Source organism: Carex rostrata, chromosome 5 (genome assembly GCF_964058835.1).
Source record: "Carex rostrata chromosome 5, lpCarRost1.2, whole genome shotgun sequence".
Classification (NCBI taxonomy): domain Eukaryota; kingdom Viridiplantae; phylum Streptophyta; class Magnoliopsida; order Poales; family Cyperaceae; genus Carex; species Carex rostrata.
Genome location: NC_135922.1, coordinates 9908479 through 9932462, shown reverse-complemented (window position 1 = coordinate 9932462; position 23984 = coordinate 9908479). Strand labels below are relative to the sequence as shown.

General features: G+C 30.0%; 1 pseudogene across 1 annotated transcript; it reads left to right on the top strand.

Moving 5' to 3' along the window:
* The first annotated feature begins 411 nt into the window (after positions 1–411).
* On the top strand, positions 412–2854 carry LOC144554240 (putative 12-oxophytodienoate reductase 8; annotated as a pseudogene). The gene is made up of 5 exons (XR_013511586.1): positions 412–612; positions 1161–1301; positions 1399–1529; positions 1627–1800; positions 2058–2854. The product of XR_013511586.1 is annotated as a putative 12-oxophytodienoate reductase 8 (transcript).
* Positions 2855–23984: the final 21130 nt, after the last annotated feature.

Here is a 23984-nt window from a genome sequence, read left to right as displayed (position 1 = left end):
GTTTTAAAAATTATTTTATTGAAAACATAAATCGAAATGTCAATGACACTTTTTTGTCCGTTTATCTGATCCGTACTGTATTCGAAAAAATGGGTAAGGATAAAGATGTTGTTATCGTAATAGATACATATATGAAATGCCTCCACCCAATCCGTATTGTACCGTTGACACCTCTAAGTAGGACCCTATAAAATCTAAGTTAATTCACAATCTACTGTTTCTTCTCCCCAGCTTGTGCCTTTTCTTTTTCTCATTCATCAAGAAAAGCCTGATGTTATTTTTTTTTTCTGGTGGTTGAAATATTGCCACCTAATCTTTGTTTCCTCCATGTGTAGCCGATTTTGACACGAAATTGTGACTTGAAAATACAATTAATTTTCTCATCAAGTCAGTGAGAAAGTTCTTTATCCTAATTGGATCAAGATTCTTTTTGAAAATTCAAAACAGTCTCCTCTATAAATTCATGCCAAAGTTGAAAAAATTATTTAGACAAATGAGAAAATAAAACTAGTGTTTTAATTAACTAAGAGAGAATTCTGAGAAGGTATAAAGAATGGAAGAGCAACCATTGCTAACACCATACCAGATGGGAAGATTCCAGCTTTCCCACAGGTCTCTGTTTTTTTTTTTTTTTTTTCGTCTCATTTATTTGAGCAATCATTTGTTCCTTTTCTGGCATGCTTAATCTAAGGATGTCAATGAAACCCTTTTCTCCATTTACCTGACCTATATCGTAATCAAATTTTTGGAGAATTTTTTTTTCCCCATTAGCTTATTGGGTTATCGGGTAAGGTTAAAGACTATTTTCTACCCATTACCCTATAAGTAAGCTTTTTATCGCTTTGATAAGGTTAAAGACTATTTCGTACCCATTACTTGTTAGTCAACCTCTATATATAGCCTATTTCGTTAGCTTATCGGATATGTGTAAAGTTTTTTTTCATGAGCTTAATGGGTGGGTATGGGTATGAAAATTCTCCACCTAATCCGTACCATACTAACACCTCTAGCTTAATCCATTTATGGATACTTCATTGTGTGAGTTCCTCCAGAACATTGAAGGTATATTTGCATTATATTGATAAGCAATAAGTTCATGAATACATAAATATAAACAAATTTCTGAATCTGTTTTCTTTTTCTTTTTTTATAAAACCTAGGGTTGTATTAGCTCCGTTGACACGGTGTAGATCATACAACAATGTGCCGCAACCACATGCAGCTCTCTACTATTCTCAAAGAACCACAAAAGGAGGCCTCCTCATTTCCGAAGGTACCGGTGTTTCAGAAACAGCCCAGGGGTAAAATTGGAATTTTACTACAATGCAACTATAATTATAATTGTTTTTCATAATTGAGTCCCTGTAACTTTAATCACTTGAATTTTTTTTAAAAAAGGTACCCAAGGACACCAGGAATTTGGACGAAGGAGCATGTGGAGGCGTGGAAGCCGATTGTCAATGCAGTTCATGAAAAGGGAGGCATCTTCTTTTGCCAGATCTGGCACTGTGGACGCGCCTCTGACTATAGTAGGTTTATATATTTTTTATGAGAAATGCGACAATATTTATTTAATGTTACCATTACTGAAGTTTATGTAAAAAATTTAATTCTGAAAATGTACAGGTTATCAACCAAACGGGCAAGCACCAGTATCAAGCACCGATAAGCGCATTACACTAGAAGTTGGGGAGGACGGGCAGCCGCTCAACTACCCAATTCCGAGGAAACTAGATACAGAGGAGATACCTCAGATTGTTAATGATTTTAGACTTGCCGCTCGAAATGCCATTGATGCTGGTAATTTTGGAGTCAAAATTAACATATTCTGAATTAAAATTAATGGATTTTGCAAATTGCTATTCTATTTGTTTTTGCTGTTGTTGCTACTGGTATTAGTAGTTTTTAAGATTGTTAGTATAATTCATCTCTGATAAGACCAGCATTTTAATGGCTATGATTTCTGTTTCCTTTTTTTTAAAATTGTTCCATCCACAAAAAAAAAAAGTAAGTTAGACATTTTCTTACTAATAATTTTAGTTTCTTTCAATTTATAGGTTTTGATGGCATAGAAGTTCATGCAGCCGGTGGATACTTAATCGAGCAGTTTCTCAAGGATGGAGTGAACGACTGCACTGACAAATTTGGCGGTAGAAATCATTCAAGCCATCATAGATGAAATCGGGACTGATCGAGTCGGAGTGCGCCTTTCCCCCTACCTTGACATCTTGCAATGCTCTGACTCAAACCCTGATGCACTTGCTTTGTACATGGCCAAATCTCTGTCAAAATTAAACGTTGCATATCTCCATCCGGTCGAACCAGGAATGGTTGATGAGGATGGCAAGTTGAAGGTACCAGATGCACTTTTGTCAATGAGAAAAGCATTCAATGGCACCTTTATCGTGGCGGGGGGTTACGACAGAGAGGAAGGCAATAAGGTGATAGCAGAAGGATCCACTGATTTGGTAGCATTTGGTAGACATTTTTTGGCAAATCCTGATCTGCCGAAGCGTTTCGAGTTGAATGCACCATTGAATAAGTATGATTGGAGTACTTTCTGTGTGCCAGATCCTGTTGTTGGGTACACTGATTACCCATTTCTTGATGCTTGAAATGGTTTTAATACTTGTTAAATTGAGATGCAAAAGCTAATTTTAGTATTTGTTGGAGAATTTATTTTTTCTTTAAAACACCAGAATAAAGGTTTTGATGTTGATGGTTGTTATACTATTTGCAACAGAGCTATTTTTGTATATTCATGGTATTTAATAAATCTACATTTTTTTTCCCTTAGGATGGCATTCTGCTTACTATAATTATTTTTAAATACTTGGTTAAAATTTTCATTTTATGATTTGTTCCCTAGTTCAAGTTTTGCATACATATACAGTGCTTGATTGCCTATCAAAAAGTTTGTTCTTGCAAACACTACTTGTAGCAATTCATGAACTAAAATAATTAAGGTGACATACAATTTGAATTTAAAATGATAAAAGCATCTCATGAAAAATGCTTTATGTGCTTCTGATATAAGGCATGCATTTATGCATAACTTTATATGTACCTTTTAGTCCTTAATCATGGAATTCAGTACTGGATATTGGTAAATTCTGATCAGATGTAATTAGAATTTTGCAAGTACCAAACACCTGGATAAGTAATAACAAAAGCTATAAAACCTGCTGGTACACAATATACCAACTGAGAAATCACCAAAGACTTAGTATCTATGAACATCAAATCTGTGAGGTCAAATTACATGCGTCTCAAAACGATGTAGGGGGTGTCAGGTTTTTTTTTTTAATTAAAGGGCTCTGTATATTTTTTTGGGCCAAGGGGGGTCAGGGCCCAGGCGCTGGTTCCGCCTATAGCTGCACTACCATCTGATTTGACAAAAATGCCAAGTAGTGTACCAGTAACATTTGAATACTACTAATCTATAATCTATTATGATATTATCAAATACTTGGTACAGTACTCTCCAGTATGAATTTCATTCAATCCGTTTAGAAGTACATTTCGAAGCACCAAAAAAAAAAAGCATGACCTGACGGTCTGATTACTCAAATTAGTATGATTTTGGTCCCGATTTATTGACCTGCTTTGTACATTATTATAAAACTAAAAAGCCTAAAAATGCGAAGTGTCGGTATTCAGTGACAACAGCTTAGGCCCAAAATAACCACCCGAAGGCCCAATTACCCACCTTTTGATACAACTAACACACATATTTCTGTTTACATCCGGACTGTATGCTCAGAACCCGGACCAAATACCAATCCAGCTCGAGGGGAATGCACGGTGCTTCTTTAATTTTCGTGTGGTTTTTTATCGGACGGTTCAGATGTAAACATAAATATTTTGTTCCCTTGGGTGATAGTTACCAAAGTAACAATTACTAACAAACCAGGGTCCAGGCTTGAAAAATAATTTATTATTGGGCTTTGGCACAAAATAATCACTAGCAGCCCAGTTAAAAAACCTTCACCTCTTGATACAACGAACTAGCACTCATTCTAGTATCTTAGCAGCGAAAAGAGATCGCTTTGATAGGCATCCAATTAACCAAATTCAATCTCATACTCGATTAGAGACATCAAATCTGTATTAAGATTAATGCAAACTTTTTTGCACAAATATTAAAGCATTATACACAAATCTTAAAACAGATGGAATGACTCCGACCAGGCAACGGGCACCCTCCAGTTCCTCCTTGGCGGTGGTTACGGCGGTAATAATGGATTAATTTATAGATAATTATAATCAGTGGGGAAATTAATTTGTGCATAAGGTGGTAAATAAAAGGAGGCAACATAGAAAGGTAAAAGGTAATACCTTCACACATTTCACATAAGTGCAACTACGTACAATATAAGATAACATAAATTGTGATAGAAAATATCCCCTAGCTAGTAGTTTTATATACTAAATTATATTCCGATAAGCAACAGAAAAAAAAAATACAGAAGAAATAAAGGAATAATGACACGCAATTTCTTGGAATAGGTTAATTCAGACGGTTCGTTTGTAAAAATGACAATAAAATTTTAGAAAAACGAGAAAAATAATGGAGTTACTAGAAGCCTAATCTTGTAATTCCTCTGTGATAGATGTAATTGATTTCTTAATAAAAAAGAAAGTTGTAACGAGGCAGTGTTTCAAAGCGCTAGGCAGTAACATGCAAAGGACAAGAATAATTGTTTTCCAGGTGTTACCTATATATTCTTAATTCCTCATGTTGATGATCTTTTTTTATTCCTAAACTTAAAACACTATTCAAAGTATTCATACTTTGCGCACAATAGACTCTTGAGGATTCACTCTTTGAATCTTCATAGTTTCAGTTTAATATGAATATTAGTACAGGATCACTGTTTCGAATGATGTAGATCGAGGAGCTTATCTTATATATATATATGAGATTAACTAATATGCTTTCGATAGCACTTCGACCAAAGTACTACCGATCCAAATTAAAAAAAAACAAATTCGAAACTTTGAACTAAGTAGCTCATTAAATTGGTTATATATTGCACTAGTAAAATACCAATTTTTACTATTTTGAAATTTTTACTAAGTAGCTCATTAGATGGCAAAAAATGGTCTAAAAATAAAAGAAAATTGCTAATATTTTAGACCATTTTTTAACATATTTCATAAATTATAAAAAATAGTAAAAAAATTTCAAAACTAGTAAAAATTGGTATTCTACAAGTTCAATATATAACCAATTTATTGAGCTACTTAGTTTGCAGTTTTGAGTTCGGTAGCACTTTGGCTGAAGTGCTATCGAAAGCATATTAGTCAATCTCTCTCTCTCTCTATATATATATAGACACACACACTCTTCCACCCCCTTCCCGAGTAACCATATATCTCCTTCCTCTCTCTCCTCTCCTCAGAAAAAACCTCTTTGTCCTAAAAGAGCAAAAGTACTGGGTGAGCCTCTAGAGGTTTGAACCTCTTGTCCTAAGAGATTGATATGTTTATAGATCAATACTGAAAATAATCCTTGAAAAACTGAAATAAAAGCCCAACGAATTGTTGGCCCATGGACTATTCTCTGACCCAAAATAGAAATCGATTAAAGCAGCAAAGCTTGTTAATTGTGTTCATAGTTGTGTAAGCTCTTTTTTTTTGAGAGAGAGAGAGAGAGAGAAAGCTAGAAGTCAAATTTTAATTTTAATATCTATTTCAGCAACAGATTTAGAATTTTCGTCGGAAGGATAAGAAAATAGCGAATCAGATTTTAATTCATTTACTAATTCAATACTAGATTAAAAAAAAAAACATTGATCTAACTTATGATTTCTAATATCTTATCTCTAATTTTCAATGCTTTAACTTCTCATTCTAATTATCAACCATAATTCAAGAAATTTATTCTAATTTTAATTTTAAATTTAACCCAAATTACAAATCATAACTCCAAACAGGGACAAATAAAATTCCAAGAGGAGGAGAAAATAAAGTTGGTCCGAACCTATAAATCTACATAAATACTAAAAATCCAGTTATAATTAAGTTTAAACATTAGTTTATGACATACTTATAATAAAGGCTGGTTCTTGTGCATAGTTATAAACTTATAATAAAGGTCTAGAGTTTAAAATATAAACATTAATTTATGACATAATTCGTCCCATTTTTTCTGGTAAAATATTCCTCCCATTTTAATGTAATTATATATGTAGACTATATAATTTATATACACAAAAAATAATGACATCATAAAATAAAGAAGTAGAGAGGGAGAGGGGGGGGGGGGTGTACGGAAGAATTAAATCTGTCATAAAATAAGTCACTAAACAAGCAATTAATATATGAGGAGGGATCGGATGACACCGTTTTTTGGTGACATCGGATAACACCGTTCATTTTCAAAGTTCAAACAGTCGATCCAAACCGTTCAACTTGATGGATATGTTAAAATGTGCTTGCATATCAATTTTTATATTTTTCTGAATTTTTTTACTATTTATTAAGATGGGTACAAAAATTCAACGGTCTGAATATAGCGATTTTGTTAAATACTTAATAAATAGTAAAAAAATTCCAAAAAATGTAAAATTTGATCTGCAAGCACATTTTAATATATCCATTATGTTGAACGGTTTGGATCAACTATTTGGACTTTAAAAACTTTGAAAATGCACAATGTCATCCAATGTCACCAAAAAACAATGTCATATGATCCCTCCTCTTAATATATATTGTCCAAATTATCAACAAACAACAAATAATTAAGTCATGTCCCTTTTTCTGATAAACTTGAATAATATTATAATAGAATAAATAAATAACAGGTTCCATAACTTTGCTACAGTCAAATAAGCGCCACTAAAATGGGAAAAAAAAATTGAAAAGAGAAGAGAGAGAGACATATAGCATAGCATCCATCCAGTTTTGGCACTATTGGCCAATTTGGCTACTATAATTAAGAAAGTACCAATAAATAAAATTTCCATTTCTTCTCGCTGGCTTACACTTGTGTCCTTGGAACTTGACAGTCAAAATTAAAGCGCACCAATTCTCCGACAAATTGAAGTGAAGCATTTCTTTCTCAATTCCCAAACAATGAGTACTGTTTGTATAGGCTTTTTAAAAGGTTCAACCAATAGTCTCTTCCAAAAGAAAAAAGAAAGGCAAAAGGACAAGTTTAAACCAATTAGAGGTAGCATCAAAATAAATGAAGAACAACAAATTAATGAACCAAATAAATTAAGAACAAGAACGGACAAGTTGAAACCAATTAGTGGGTTGTATCAGAAATGGGAAAAAGGGACAATTTGAACCAATTAGAGGTTGTATCAGAAATGGGAAAAAAGAAGGGACAATTTGAACCAATTAGAGATTGTATCAGAAATGGAAAAGAAAATGGGACAATTTGAAACCAATTAGAGGATTGTATCATACAGTGTACTTAGAAAAATAAGATATATAAGAAACGCAAGGCACATATTTTTTTCTCCTAAAACATGTACTGTCCAATCAAGATTCACCAAATGAGTTGTATCAACAAACTCACTTTGGCTTCATCAGAAGAAAAAAAAAAACATGCACCAACATCTCTCTCCATGTGACAAAGCAAACAATATTTGTGATCGACAAATCTTATTATGCATATATATTTATAGATAAAATTTGAATCCTTGACTTCCATTTTCCTTTTAAAAAAAATATTGTATTGTCTGCAGTAACTCAAATTTTTAGTTACTTTAGAAAGAATATGAACCATCTGATATGCATTAGCATGATATTTCACCTTCTGATCGGACGGTCTCTAACCCATGATCCTCCAGTTGCCTTTTACTTTATGAAATTAAGAAACAATTTTACAACCAATGAAATTCAAACAACCCCCTCCCACCCACCCCCACAACAATAAAAAAAGAAAAAAGAAAAACTGAATATACTCCCTCCCTCTAATCTCTATGTGAGATACTGCAATACATGCATCATATCAGATGCTTTTATTTTATAAAACCTTCTATTCCCGTTGTCCATATTAATTAATTATATCCTGTGTCAAACAACTACCCTATATATTGTATATAAAATTTTTACATGATAAAAGACTGTTCTGGGAAATTTTTGTATGCATCCAACACAAAATTCTGAATCAAAATTATATATAAAGTAACTAGTTTTATTTGTTGAGATGCATGTTTGGAACTTATTAATTTGTTGACAGCTCTTTTAGAACTTATTCATGGTTTAGTTGTATGTTTAGAACTTATTTATGATCTCTTGAGATGTATGTTTTGATTACAACATAATAAACTACATAAAAAACATAAATTACTATAATTCAGATACAACACAAAAAACTACAACATAAAATATTACAATCTAGATAAAAAATAAATTATTACAATCAAGTCTAACATAAAATACTACGATAGTACTATAATACAATTCAGACTATGGCTTAGGAGTAGTTGAACTTTCTCCCTTCCTCTCCGAAGCCCTGTGGCTGCACACACTCCCACGTAGTGAAACGAGCGTCATTCACCAGATCTGCATTCTTGTCAACATTTGGGGTGAACATACAGCTATGTCACAATTAAGACAAAAGAACATATCCACCATATCTTCATTCACCTGACATAACTCTCCCCATCTAGTTGGAGAGTCCCTGTCTTCGAAGTCATCGTCAAGGATTTATCTAATATCCGGATCAACAGTGCTCATGTATTCTTCAACATCTTCAGGTGAAAACAAACGTTGCAAATGTCTCACCGAGAGGGCTTTACCCGTCCAAAAAATGTTAATGACTGATCTTTTTTCATCACGTGCGGTTTCACTTGTTCCTCTTTTTTTTTTAATCGTTTTTCTCTTCTTTCCCTTCTTCTCTCTCTTTCTCTGGAGTAAGAATGAATTTTGAGCAGGCGGAAGAGAGAAATATGCCTTATATAGGGGTTTTATACCAAACCGCCCACTCATGGGGCTGTTTGGTATTGAGACTTGACCGTCCAAATGTGGGGCAGTCTGGTGCTGAGAGTAGACCGCCCAAACATGGAGCGGTCAGGGCATTTTAAAAAAAAAAAATTGTTTGCGAGGACAGATTTGCTATTTTTTCTCAGGGTATTAATAAAAATCACGGCAATTTCAATTCAAAATGATAAAAGCATCTCATGAAAAATGCTTTATGTGCTTTCTTATGGAGCTAAAGACAAATTTAGTTGCTAATAGTGTCATTGGAGATTATGTTTAGTGATTAGAGCATTATTCTTCGTATCTAATTTTGATATAACACCTAGCTTCAAAAAAAAATATTGATATTGTATTGGTCTGATATTAGTTTAGCTACTGGAAATAATCCTTCAAAAACTGCAACAACAGAAAAACCCAACAAATTGTTGGCCCGTGGACTATTCTATGACAAAAGGGCCTAAAAAGAAAAATAGAAATCGATTGTAGCAGCAAAGTTTGTTAATTGTGTCCCATTTTACTCTAAATGTAGACTATGTAAATTCTACACAAAAAATAACATCACAAAATAACAAAATAGAGAGGGAGATCACGGAGTGTGTGTGCGTGAGCGTGTTTACGGAATTAGATTTAAATCAGTGTCATAAAATATGTATTTTCAAATGATCAAGAAACAAAAACTGCCATCTCAAACAGCAATTTCTCAGAAGATACTTCTATTTTTTAAAGCAAAGACTAATCATAACCTTCAATAAGATTAGAATTAAAAAAGGTTTCAGAGATTTGCTACAGTCAAGCGCCACTAAAATGGGAAAGGAAATTTGAAAAGAAAAGAGAGACATACAGCATCCATCCATTTATGGTACTACTGGTATTGGCAAATTTAGCCACTCCAGGCTAAGTACCAACAAATGAAATTGCCCGTTTCGCCTCTTTCTAGGTAGCCTACGCTTGTGTCCTTGGAACTTTACATTCAAAATTAGCCGAAATTTTTATTAATAGTAAATAGAAAACAAAAAAAAATTAATAATTGGAAAAAGATATGAACAAATTTTTAAAATAGAAAGGCATGTACCCAATATGACCACCTGCCAGAATGCCATACCATATGTAGGCCCTCACCAGGGAAAAAAAATAGCCCTAGAGTGGAGGCCCTGAATAATTTTTTTTTTTTTTTTTTTTTTTTTTAGATTTGTGGTTTGGACTTATGTGATGTTATGTTCATGTATATTAGGTTATATTATGTTGTGATATGGTCATGTACTTTGAACTTGTTATGTTATTTTTATGTAATTTGTATTTTTTATTTTATTTTATGCTTGCAACTTATAATTCAGATCACATATTATGTCATTGTATTCTTTTTTTTTCTTTTATGTTATGGTATTTTGTATGTGATGTTATGCTATGTTTAAATTCAGGAGGCAACAACTAATTTTAGTTTGTATGGCATTCCTTGGAGCATTTTTTTTTTCGAGCGAGGGCCTCGGCGGAATGTCATACTGGCTATGTCTTTCTATTTTTTTAAATTTTTTCCATATTTTTCCCCATTTAAAATTTTTCCTTTTTCTATTTACTATTAATAAAAATTTCGACCAAATTAAAGCGCACCAATTTTCCGACAAATTGAAGTGAAGCATTTCTTTCTCAATTCCCAAGCAATGAGTACTATTTATATAGGCTATTTTAAAATGTTCAATCAGTAGTCTCTTCGAAATGAAAAAATAAAAAAAATAAAAAAGCAAAAGGACAAATTTAAACCAATTAGAGGTAGTATCAAATGAAATGAATAACATCAAAGGACAATGCAATGAGTGAATCAACGTAAATGAAGAAGAACAAAGAACAATTTTGAAACCAATTAGAGGTTGTATGACTTATCAGAAATAAAAACAATAATAGAATAATATTTGAAACCAATTAGAGGATGGTATCATATTAGTCCTTTTATGCTCCAAAATTGGAACAAAAAAATCATGTCCCTAGCTAAATCCTTGGGTATCTAGTTAAAATAGGGAAGAAATTAGAAATTTAAAATTGGGAGCTGAATAATTTTAGTGTATTGTAATTTTATTTTATAAAGAAACTTAAAAATGATTGATGCTCGTAAAAATTACAAAGTTTAATAAAATAAAATTATAAGTTTCAATTTATAAGGAAACCTTTGCTCTCTTTTGTTCTCACTACCATCTGGCTTTGGGTTCAAACCTGAATAATCAATACATGCATCAATTTAATAAACACAATCCAAGAGAAAAGATATAGATCCATCGTATGCATCCTACGTACAGTTCATGTAATTAACTACTTTATATGCATACATATATACATAACTAACTAACTAACTAACTACTTTATATGTACATACATATAAAACACAACCCTTCTATATATATATAGAGAGATATAGAGAGAGGAAAATGCCAATATGCTACGCGTAGCATAGAGCACCATTGGAAAAAATAGAATCAGGATCGGTTATATACGGATATCAGTATCGGTTCACAACCGATCCTGATCAGGGCGATACAGATACCAAACAAATCTGTATCAGTTGTTACAACCGATCCTAATAGTTACTATCTGGATCGGTTGTACTGTACAACCGATACAGATGTATATTGTAAATTAGATTTTTTTTAAAATTCAGAAAACAATTATCAGGATCGGTTGTACAGTAGAACCGATCCAGATGTATATTTTAAATTAGATTTTTTTTTAAATTCAGAAAATAACTATCAGGATCGGTTCTTACGTAAGAACCGATCCTGATACTTTATTGAATTTTTAAAAAATATTTTTTATTAAATGGTCAGCTTCCATATTTATTTAGCTGACCAAAATTTCAATTTATCATAAATCCTAGATTATCAATAAAACACATCCTAAATTAATTATCAATAAAATACATCCTAAATTAATTATATATCATACACATCCTAACTTATTACAAAAAATTCATGTTCATATATGCATGCAAATTCGGATAAAACACCATAAATTGTTGTACTTATTCTCGGCTTAATTTCTTTCAGCAAAAATTAGGCCCACATTTGGTGAAAGTCGGCCAAGCGTTGTACCGTATATTTAGCGGGAATATCCTGCATTTTTAGAATTTGTGAAGAGCATATATATACAATTAAATTGTGTATTTTATTATATTTGAAGCAACAATGCTTATTTTTGAAAAATTTATAAATGCATATATATCTTTAATTGCGGAAAAACATCGAGACAGTGCTTTATTATGTCTTGCATGAGCAACATGGTATAATATGCACATTTCCAGCCGACTGGTTGTTGTGGGCACTATATAACAAGTTTCAAAAAAATAAAATGTTTGTATTACGAGCATACAAATGGCTTATATGTATATTCACAAATGTGTGCATCTAGGTCATTATAATCATATCGCAATAGAAACTATTACCTTGCAATTGTTACGAACCGTTAAAGAAGCACCCATTTCCCTCATGAAGACGCTGTTGAAATATGAAAACATTGAACAATCAGTACTTACGAGACATTTTTGAAATGATAATATAATAATAAAATCATTAGTATTCTAAACAAACGTAAAATTTAGGAAAGACACTTACTCCTCGATAGCAGCACTGATCATCAGCATTCTTTTACACTTCTTATCGGAATCGTACACGTACAATGCATGTTCTCTTGGCATAAGCACAGCCAATATCCAATGATTTCTGCATGTTAGGTTTGTAGCATGTCATATTATTCAATTTATATGAATTGAAAGAAATATAATAAAATTAGAATATATATATATAACACTAACATCTTATGGTATGGTATGAAGATTAATCTCTTGTCCCGATTTTCTCGGAGTGCTTTCCCTATGTATTGAAGAACATGTCCACATATATACCCAAGCTTGAAATAGAAAATGTATAAAAACCTAAAAGAGAGATTTAGGGTTTATAAAATGAGCCGAATTAATGGTGCTCCATCTAACATCAAACTTGAGAAAAAAAATGATCGATCAATTAATGAACCTGACAAAAGAAGGGAGATAGCTGATTAATGTCGTCAAAGATAGATGCTGCGCTAAGTAATGGAGGCGAGGTCTGAGGAAGAAAGAAAGGCGATTTTGTGATGAATCGGACTTAGCAATGCCTTTAAATGAACTATCAAGATCGGTTTATAAGATAAGAACCGATGCTGATACTATCAAGATCGGTTCCTATATTAGAACTGATCCTAATAATAACTATCAAGATCGGTTCTAAGCTAGAAATCGATCTTGATAGTATCAGGATCGGTTCTAATATAGGAACCGATCTTGATAGTGCATGACCTGTGATTTTATTAGTTTTTAGTATCGGTTTTAGTGTTAAAACCGATCCAGATAGGTATTAGTATCGGTTGGTTAGTACAGCCGATCCAGATAGACCGATTCTGATTCCATTTTTTCCACTAGTGGAGGGCCAGCCTCCGTGCAATGGTTCAATATTTGAGTTTTCAAAATCATAACGGTCAATCCGTACCGTTCAACATAATCTCCATAAGAATATGTACGTGCAAACCAAATTTTACAATTTTTCAGAATTTTTTTACTATTTTTTTTAGATAGATAGAAAATCACTTAATCTGAAAATGAGTTGTACCAACATGATTCACCATGATCTCCATGCTCATAATATTTTCACCAAATGAATTGTACCAACAAACACACTTAATTTGGCATCAGAAGAAAACAAAAATGTACCAACATCTCTCTCATATGACAAAGCAAACAATTATTTGTGATTGACAAATCTTATTATGCATATATATATAGATAAAAATTGAATCCTTGACCTCCATTTTTCTTTTAAAAAAAAAATTAACAATTGAGAGTTGTTAAAAAAAATTTCTTATTGTCTGCAGTAACTCAAATTTATAGTTATTCCAGAAAGAATATGAAATATCTGATATGCATTAGCATGATATTTCACCTTCTGGTCGGACGGTCTCTAACCCATGCTCCTCCAGTTGCCTTTTACTCCATGAAATTAAGAAACAATTTTACAACCAATAAAATTCAAACACCCCCTTCCCCCCCACCGCCACAACAATAAAAAAGAAAAAGAAAACTGAATACACTCCCTCCCTCTAATCTCTATGTGAGATATTGCAATACATCGTATCAGATGCTTTTATTTTTAAAAGCCTTCTATTCCCGTTGTCCATATTAATTATATCCTGTGTCAAACGACTACACTATTGTGAATAAAAATTTTACATGATGAAAGACTGTTCTGGGAGATTTTTGTATGCATCCAACATTGCAAAATTCTGAATCAAAATTATATATAAAGTAACTAGTTTTGTGCCGTTACGTACACAGGGACATGTTATAAGAGAAAAAAAAATTCTAAATCAAAACTATATATAAAGTAACTAGTTTTGTGTCTGTGCGTTGCAACGGGATATATTATAAGAGAAAAAAATTATGAATCAAAACTATATATAAAGTAACTATAGTTTTGTGCCCGTGCATTGCAACGGAACATATTATAAGAGAAAATAATTATGAATCAAAACTATATATAAAGTAACTAGTTTCGTGCCAGTGCATTGCGACGGGGACATATTATAAGAGAAAAAAGTTCATAATCAAAATTATATATAAAGTAACTAGTTCCGTGCTCATGCATTACAATGGGGACATTATAAGAGATCACAAATTTTGAATCAAGACTATATATAAACTAACTAGTTTCATGCTCATGCCTTGCATGGGAAAATATTATAAGAGAAAAAAATCTTATACAAAATGACATATTTTCATACAAAAATATACCAATGAAAATAATTATTATTCAACAATAAAAAAATAGACCTACATATTATCATACAAATGTAAATCCTATTCTTTAATGACATACCTATGAGATTTATTTTTCCTGATACATAACAATTCTTTTTTTGTTATGTTGCTTAACGAAAAAATAAGAGAAAATAAAAATCATCAATTAGTTGTATTATTTGTTGTTTTCATGTTGTGACAACAACAAAATAACACCTTTTGTTGTCATATTATGACTCTTGTTATTGTTAATTTCTTATAACGGTTATCCTCATCTCTCCAAAATTTATATGCATTAATGTACGTAAAATAAATAATAGAAATGAGATCATATTTATTTAAAATAGATAATAGAATCATATTTATATAAATGAGATTATTAAATGACAAATAACATTTTTTATATAATATAAAAAAATATATAAAGAAATGAAAACATAATCAATCAATTTAATATAAATGATATTTCAAAAATGAAAAGAAATGAAATAAAAAGAAGGAAACTAAATAAGCTTGGAGCAAGTACTTATTTGGAGATATTGTATTTTTTTTTGTGGCCTTTCACATGAGATGGGAACAACATTCTCTATTTTTGTATATAATTTATGAGCATTCTCTATTTATATTCTAAAAATTTAATGCATTTATTTTCCTATTTCCTTTTGTTAAGTTATTTTCTTTTGTGGGTTTTTCATGAGATGGGCAATGCTCCAATGCAAATCCGACCCGGTAACAATATAGCAATCCATTTGTTCCTGCCTATGACTAGCTACAAGCTACGTGGGGTCTCATGCAATTATTTATGGATAGTATCTCTACTTATTAGCCAATGAGGCAATGATGTGAGAATAGAACCTCTTTGTGAAATTGTCCAGATTAATTTATTGAACGGTGCAAAACCTAGTCAGTACAGATAAACATATTTTATAAAATCAAATTTAGTTGCAGTGAGAGAATATATTCAAGGACATGCCAGCTATTTTTTAATTCTCAATACTTGAACTTGAATTTGTTGGATAGTGGAGACAATGTTGCAATCAGACACTCTTGTACAAAATAATCATAGTCAAACAATTAATTTTCATGCATACTAATTAACTAGAGTCTTTATATATATATATATGATGTTTTATGGTACAGATGTGCTATATTTTTAACTGTTGAAAATCAACACTATATATTGGATCATGTAACATTGATGTAGTCTATATAATTATTAAAGCACATATATTACTTAATATATATTAATATTTACAATATAGAATTACAAGTTCAATGTTTTCAAATTTGGAATTAAAATGTTTGCTTGTGATTGAAAGTAAAGAGCTTCTATTCTATACATTTCTATGGATTTACTGGCAAAAAAGTAACATATATAAAGGCTTTAATCAGGATCTATCCTTAACTAATATTTTCAAAACAAAACTTAACTGATTCGACCCACTGATTTGTTAATTTGTCTTTCTGAGATTATAAAATATAATCAAAACTTTTGCATAGCATCTATCAAAATTCACACTGACCTATTCAATAATGCACACGATAAGACCGAACTTATAATAAATAAATTAGAAATTTTCTTATTAAAATTTGACTCAGATAAAATATTAAAAAAAAATCTTATATGAAAACTTAATAAAAAGAAAATTCAGAAGTCAATTTACACTTCATTCTCTATAGCTGACCTGTGTCTCTAATTAATTAATGCATGGAAAGAAAATTAATAATAAGACATGTTTAAACCTGCGCTCCTTTTTTTAAGGGTTACTTGTATTTATCTTTCTTTACTTTTTTTTTATCAAACTGATAAATTAAAGCAGTTTTTGCCAATTCAATAACAAAAACATTTAAATTAACTAAACTAGAGATTAACCTGAGTCCAATTTTTTTTTTAATGTAACCGTTCGGTCGGATCCGGTTTTAATAACATTGAGCGTATTACAATTAAGAATGTGAATGATATCTTTTTAATAACATGTATAGTAATCGATAATTAAGATGAATAACGGTAAAAATATTTTTGTTAGTTTATAGGATAAAGATAATAAGAAAAAAATTGCTAGCTTATCTAATACATGTATAAGAACTATTTCATATCCACTATATATATTCTATAATAAACTTCTATTTATAAATTTAACTATATAATAGTATTATTATGACGTTATTGTATTATATATAAAATTTTATATAGTTTTAATTAATTAGTAATTTATGATCAGATTTATATATACAATGTTATTTATAACATTAATAATTTATATTATGTTAAACACATAAGACTAATATTATAACTTTTGCATATTTTATTATATTATGTACACAATATGTTTAAAGTAATATATTATTGGATTGATGTACCTTTTGTTAGATTATATAAATTAATTTATTTTATAATTATAATATTTTTTTTGTTATCCGTTAATATTATTGGATAAAACTAAGATGTTGATAAAGGAAATACTTAAAGGAAATAAATATATATATATATATATATAATACCTCCGTGAAGTAATAATTAATTAGTCATCCTATAAAATATCACCATATATATGCAATGTAATGATAAGATGGGAATTTGCATTGTATAAACAAAGAATCATCTACTTAATCATCAATTATTTTACTTACGTAAAAAAATATATTTAATTAAGGTGGAACATAATATTACAAGAAAAATAATTTTTTTTATAATAAGTTATAGTCCAAATATAAAAATATAGTTTTTCTTAGAAGCTAGGACAGAATTAACTAGTGTCCTAGACTCCTAGTCTAGATGGGTTCCTACTGTTCATACCAGTAAAAAGAGTGAGTATTGTCTCATGTACCTCATTTTGTAAGGTTACTTTCAGCCAAATATCAGTAAAAAATTCAGAGACCTGATTGAAATTTATAAGGCCGCTTTAAAATTAGTGTTGAGTTATAACAAACTGTTCGAATAGTTCTCATTTTAAAATTAGTGAGAATGATCACACGATGAGGTACTTCACGGGATCTGAATTCGGTGAGAATGATCAATATCTCACTATAGTTCACATGATCACTTTACAATTAGTGTTGAGTTATAACGAACTGTTTGGATCATTCTCAATTTAAAATTAGTGAGAATGATCACACAATGAGGTACTTCACTGGATCTGAACTCGGAGAGAATGATCAATATCTCACTAGAATTCACAGGATCACTTTAAAATTAGTGTTGAGTTATAACGAACTGTTCGAATAGTTCTCATTTAAAATTAGTGAGAATGATTACACAATGAGGTACTTCACTGGATTTGAACTCGGTGAGAATGATCAATATCTCACTATAATTCACATGATTACTTTAAAATTAGTGTTAAGTTATAATGAATTGTTCGAATTATTCTCATTTTAAAATTAGTGAGAATTATATATCATACGATGAGGTACCTCACTGTATTTGAACTCGGTGAGAATGATCAATATTTAACTTGAATTCATAAGATGCTCACTTTAAAATTAGTGTTGAGTTATAACGAACTGAATCATTCTCATTTTAAAATTAGTGAAAATAATTACACAATGAGGTACCTCACTAGATCTCAACTCGTTGAGAACAAAGACGACCAATACCAGCCGGACACATAGGTCATATGCTAAGGAACAGTAGCAAGGCTTCAAGCATATTTAAAGCGTATGCAAATCAGAGTAACATCACCTCAAATGATTTATAGATGTACTATTATTCTTGAACAACTAACTAGATACATTCAATATTCTAATTAACATATTTACAAAAAAAAAAAAAAAAAAAAAAAACAAAAAGATAAGAGACAACATTACATGCATGATTGCAACTTGCAATCTTGTATATGACAATCATAAATTTTGGATGGAGTATTGGAGGCTGTCTGGTATCATTGTATTAATATAACATCATCCTTATCAACAACACCACCTTTAATTCTTATTAAAGAAAAAAAAAATGACAACACTACTTTTTAAAGCTTTAATTGTTAATTATCAACCATTCTAGTAGCAATCAAAAGAAGCACACAAATTTAAATCAGGGTTAATAATTATAAGTACAACCTTAGTAATATTAATTTATGTGTCACTCTTGAATGACGATATGCAGAGGCAGAGCTAAGATTTTTAGTAAGTGGGGACAAAATTTTAGAGTGAGATGTAATTTTATAATTGTTTTTAATATTAAGCTCTGTACTATCCTGATATTTCGATATATGGTTATGTATATCGCCATATCGATATCAGTACTTCTATTGTGTTGAAAATTATTGTATTGTATATCTGTATTGTATTTGATACAATATCCGTATCCATATCCATATCCATGCAATAAAGATATTAAGTATATCTTTATAATTTTTCTGAGAAAAATATAGCAATAGAAACATATTTTGGGGATAAAATTTTAGGATTTGTCATAATTTTATAATTTTTAACTTTAAAATATATATTTTTTATATTTCTGAACTTTTTTTTTACTCTCCACCACTGCCGACTTGAAATACCAAATAAATATGCATATATCAACTTAAACATAGAAATCTGATAACAATAATTTTAAGAAAAGTTTGCTTCGGACTTGCTCACGAATATATTGTCAATCCGCACTATTACCATCCTTTTATGAGTAATAATCTCAATTTTCTCATTGATTTTGATTGAAAGATGAAATTTTGTATTGAATATCAACTTTCTGATAAAAAATTTCTGATTTCATGTATCTTTTTTATGTTTGTTTACATGTAGAGGTCAAAATTAGACGTACACGTATTTGACACACATACTCGCTACATTCAAATTGTATCATTTTTCTAATTTGTCCTGATTTCTTTTTATTTTTTAGATGTCTTTTGAGTAATTTATAGATTAATTGATAATTGATTGGTCATGTATTTATTTCTTTCTATTTTTTATATCTTTTAAGAAATGTTATTTTTCAGTTAACATGTTATTTTGTATGAGATTTATTTATGAAAATATGTTTAAAATATCTAAAAATATATATATATCATTTAAGAATTATTTGTCATTTAATTAGACTATATTTTTCTATGAAAATATGTCATTTTGTATGAGATTTTTTTTTATTCTCTTATAATATGTTTCCGTTGCAACACACGGATACAATATTAGTTATATATATAAAGTACGAAATTACATAAAATTAATTCACATTTGTCAGAAATTTATAGTATTTACACATTACACAAGCAACGAACAAAAACATTCCTCTTAAATAAAAAATAAACGAGAAAATGAGATAAAAATCTTGTTGCATGCATGTCAAACCATTATTAGCAGACGACACAAACGGTGAGAAAAATCTTTTCTCCAAATTATTAGGATTATGTACCAAAGAAGAGATTTGGTCATTGGAATATTACTTTATATTGTGATTACATAGATATTGAATTGCCTACATTGGCACTAACCTTGCCTATGATTGGTTAATTTAATTAATAGGGAATCTGACGTAGATAAATGTAATGTTCTTTTCTGTTATTATATATAATTTAGCAATATGATAACCACTACTTGAATATTGTTATTATATCCTTAATGGAAACCAGGAAAAGTGTTTGTGTTTTTTGCAATTAAATAGGGGTAGTTGATCAAGTTGATCAATTAGACATGTTACATCACTTGTCATCATTTATCTGATCTTATTAATTTCTCTTCATTTATGATGATCAGAGACTCATGTATTTGTATGCTTCTTTTCTAATGCAAAGGAGAATGTGTTTGAAGTGCCTAAGGTGCAAATGAACTCTTAAACTTAAGTAATATAATATTTTGTGCGCTTCTTTCAAGAATTTTAGTATCTAGAAATACATATTTATTTGTATATAAAATTTATTGAATTAAATAATTTTATAAAATTGACTTCTTGATACTTATTATTTTCTTCAATAAAAGTTTTCTTGTGAAGTCATAAAATATTTCAAAAATATGCATTTCAGTTAAAAGTAAATTTATTACTAATATATTAATTAATACACATAGTTAACAAATCACCATAAATAAAATCTCAAAAATTATGAAATTAATTCTTGAGAGATAAAATTGAGGAGGGATAATTTTGGATATAGTATGAGTTTTCTCTCCTTTTTGAAATATCTCAGATTTTTGTACTATTATTCTTCTTCCAAAGGGACTTTACCGGTTCCAAGTTCCAACTTCCAAAATTTACCCTTTTTCTATTCATAAAAAAAAGTGCCGCAACTGATCGCTAGGGAGGAGAGAAGAAAAGTGCCGAATTTTTTTATTAATATTCTAATAACAAATGAAATTAATGAATATGCCGTCGATTTTTTTTTTATATAAATGTCCTAACCGCCTAGCTAGGGGCCAATCATCTCTCAACACCAAACCACCCTTCCAATGGAGCGGTCAACTTTTTTTTTTTAGAGAATAATTAGAGAGCAAAAAAGAGAATAATTATATTATTTTATTATTGTCAACATATACCATTTACTTGAATAATCAAACGCACAAAATAAATAGTAAATGCATTTTAAATTAATTATATAAGTAATTCTTGAATAATCTCTTAGGCTTTTGAAAAAAAAACTAATATCAATCGTTGCATGTTTACCGTTGATATAAAACTTAAACTGAATTTTTAAGGCACTAAACGATGTTTTTTTTTTTTTGCAATGTTGATTCCCTCAAGTCCCGAGGGTGATACGCCAGGGAAGTTCCCGACCGTCTCATCCCCCCTTTCCAAATTGATATGCATAAATCCGACTTTCCTAGCCAAAGTTATGGTTATTTAAAGTTAAAAAAAAAACGATGCTTCCTTGCAAAAACACTGATAATGCACCAATGTTTTATGTCCAGCTTAACGATGACATAAGTGCATTGATGTTTCATTGTCAGAACATCAATGACGCACCCATGTTCTCTAAACGGCCATAACTTTATTATTGCTAAAACATCGATGACGCACTAATGCTTTCTCAAAGACCATAACTTTAAAATGCATTTACTATTTATTGCGTGCATTTGCTTATTTTTATGGATTACGGTTTCATTTATTATTAAAAAATTATTGAAATTATCTATGATTGATCAATATATGTCCTTTACACTATAATTATTTTCTTTCTCAAAATTCAAAACCATCTCCTATTAGATTTTACAATCTTGTTCTAAACATTTTTGTTGATATTTTCCATGAATTTTGGTTATATTTATGATTGAGTAAGGTTACCATACATTACAATGCATAGACATTTTTGTACATTGAACTATAAATTATCGGATTCAAAGTCCAAATAACCGATCCAAACTGTTCATCTTGTTTTCCATATTAATATGTGTTTGGAGACCAAATTTTACATTTTTTTTGGAAAATTATTTACTATTTTTTAGATTTATTGAAAATTGTTGTTTTCCAAACAAATCTGGACCATAAAAAACAACGATTTTCAATAAATCTAAAAAAATAGTAAAAAATTTCCAAAAAAAATATAAAATTGAGTCTCCAAACACATATTAATATGGAGAATAAGATAAATGGTTTGGATCGGTTATTTGAACTTTGAATTCGGTGATTTATAGTCCAATGTACAAAAATGACTATGCATTGCAATGTATGGTAACTTTACTCTTTATGATTCAAAAATCATCAAAAGCATGAATTATGGCTATATTTATGATACAAAAATCATCGAAAGCATCTTGTTTGCAATTAAAAAAAGTAATGGTTATATATATGATTTCAGAATCTTGTTCTAAAAATTATTTAAATGAAAATATTAAGATCTAAAAAAAAAATGACATCATTGAGGCAATCTAACCATATTTCCTTGTATATATTTGAATAAAATAAATTATTAAGAATCAAGGTCAAGTCCTTAATTAGTGTTATCTTTAGACTTGTGATATCAAACTGACAAATCAAGTCAAAGTTATAAAGAGTTACGACATCACTTATCAATATATTAAATGTCTTATTTTTTAGCATACACTCTAAACAAGAAAACTAAAACTTCACAAAATTATTTAAATGAAAATATTAAAATATAAAAAATAAAAAATAAAATTGACCGCCCCACTAGGGGGTGGTTTGGTGCTGAGAGCTGGCCGCCTCCAGCAAGGCGACATTTGAAACAAAGAAAGAAAAAGGAGGGCATATTTTTATTAATTTCATTTGTTTTTAGGGTACTAATAAAAAAATTAGGAGAAAGGTGTGTTTATACTCAATAAGAAAAGTGGTCTGGCAGATATTATATGCCTCTGTCTTTATGTATTTTGTGTTGAAGTTATAATTAAATTACTTGACTTTGCGCTTGCTACACGAACTGCTGCATAGTCGATGACCCAGATTATGAATTTCTATTAACAAAAAAATTCATAACTTTGTTAATCATGAATCTATATCTTCTCATATGAATATCGGATTAGGATATTTAATTTGTTTTCAATGGGCTCATATTAATTTTTTCAGCCCATTTATTGTTGCAGATATTTTTTGAAGAATTTCATGTATGCCCTTCAGAAACCTTGAAATTACATAGTCCCCCTTCTAAAATTCGTAATATCATATTTAACCCTAAAAAAAAAAAAAAAAGCTCACAAATTTATCCAATATATTCCTTTTTCTATTAAAACGTACTCATTTAAAATTTATGAATTATATATTTTATCATTTATTAAAAATATATATATACAACATGTTTAACAGAAATATTTAGTCTTCTAAATCACAAGTTTTGATGACAAATAATTTATTTTCTTACTTGTGCTGTGAAAATATGAATATGTCTTGAACATTTTGTAAACTAAAAAAAGGATGAGCATTCATATGAAGTTGTACAAAGAAAGATCTATATAAATATTAATTTTCCTCTCCTATTGAGGATTCAAATTTTTTGTTGTTTTAATCAATCATGTTTTACAACAAAAATATATGGCAATTTTTATACATGTTTTGGCTATAATATATATCTCTGATTTTGATTGAGTTAGGTTGGATTCCAGGAACAATTCTTAGAACCTAAATATAATGATTTGACATTACGTTTGAAATAAATAATATATAATTCGAACAGGTGCACAGAGAATTGACAATGATCCTCTTTCACTGGAAAGATATTGTCGTTTAACTAATAAAAATTAAAAAGGGATATTCTTAATGTAATTAATCTCGCTTTGTGATTCGTGTCAAGACATAACGAACAGTTCAGATCTTACCTGGCGATGTTAGGTACCTGATGAAATGATATGAATTCCTGTA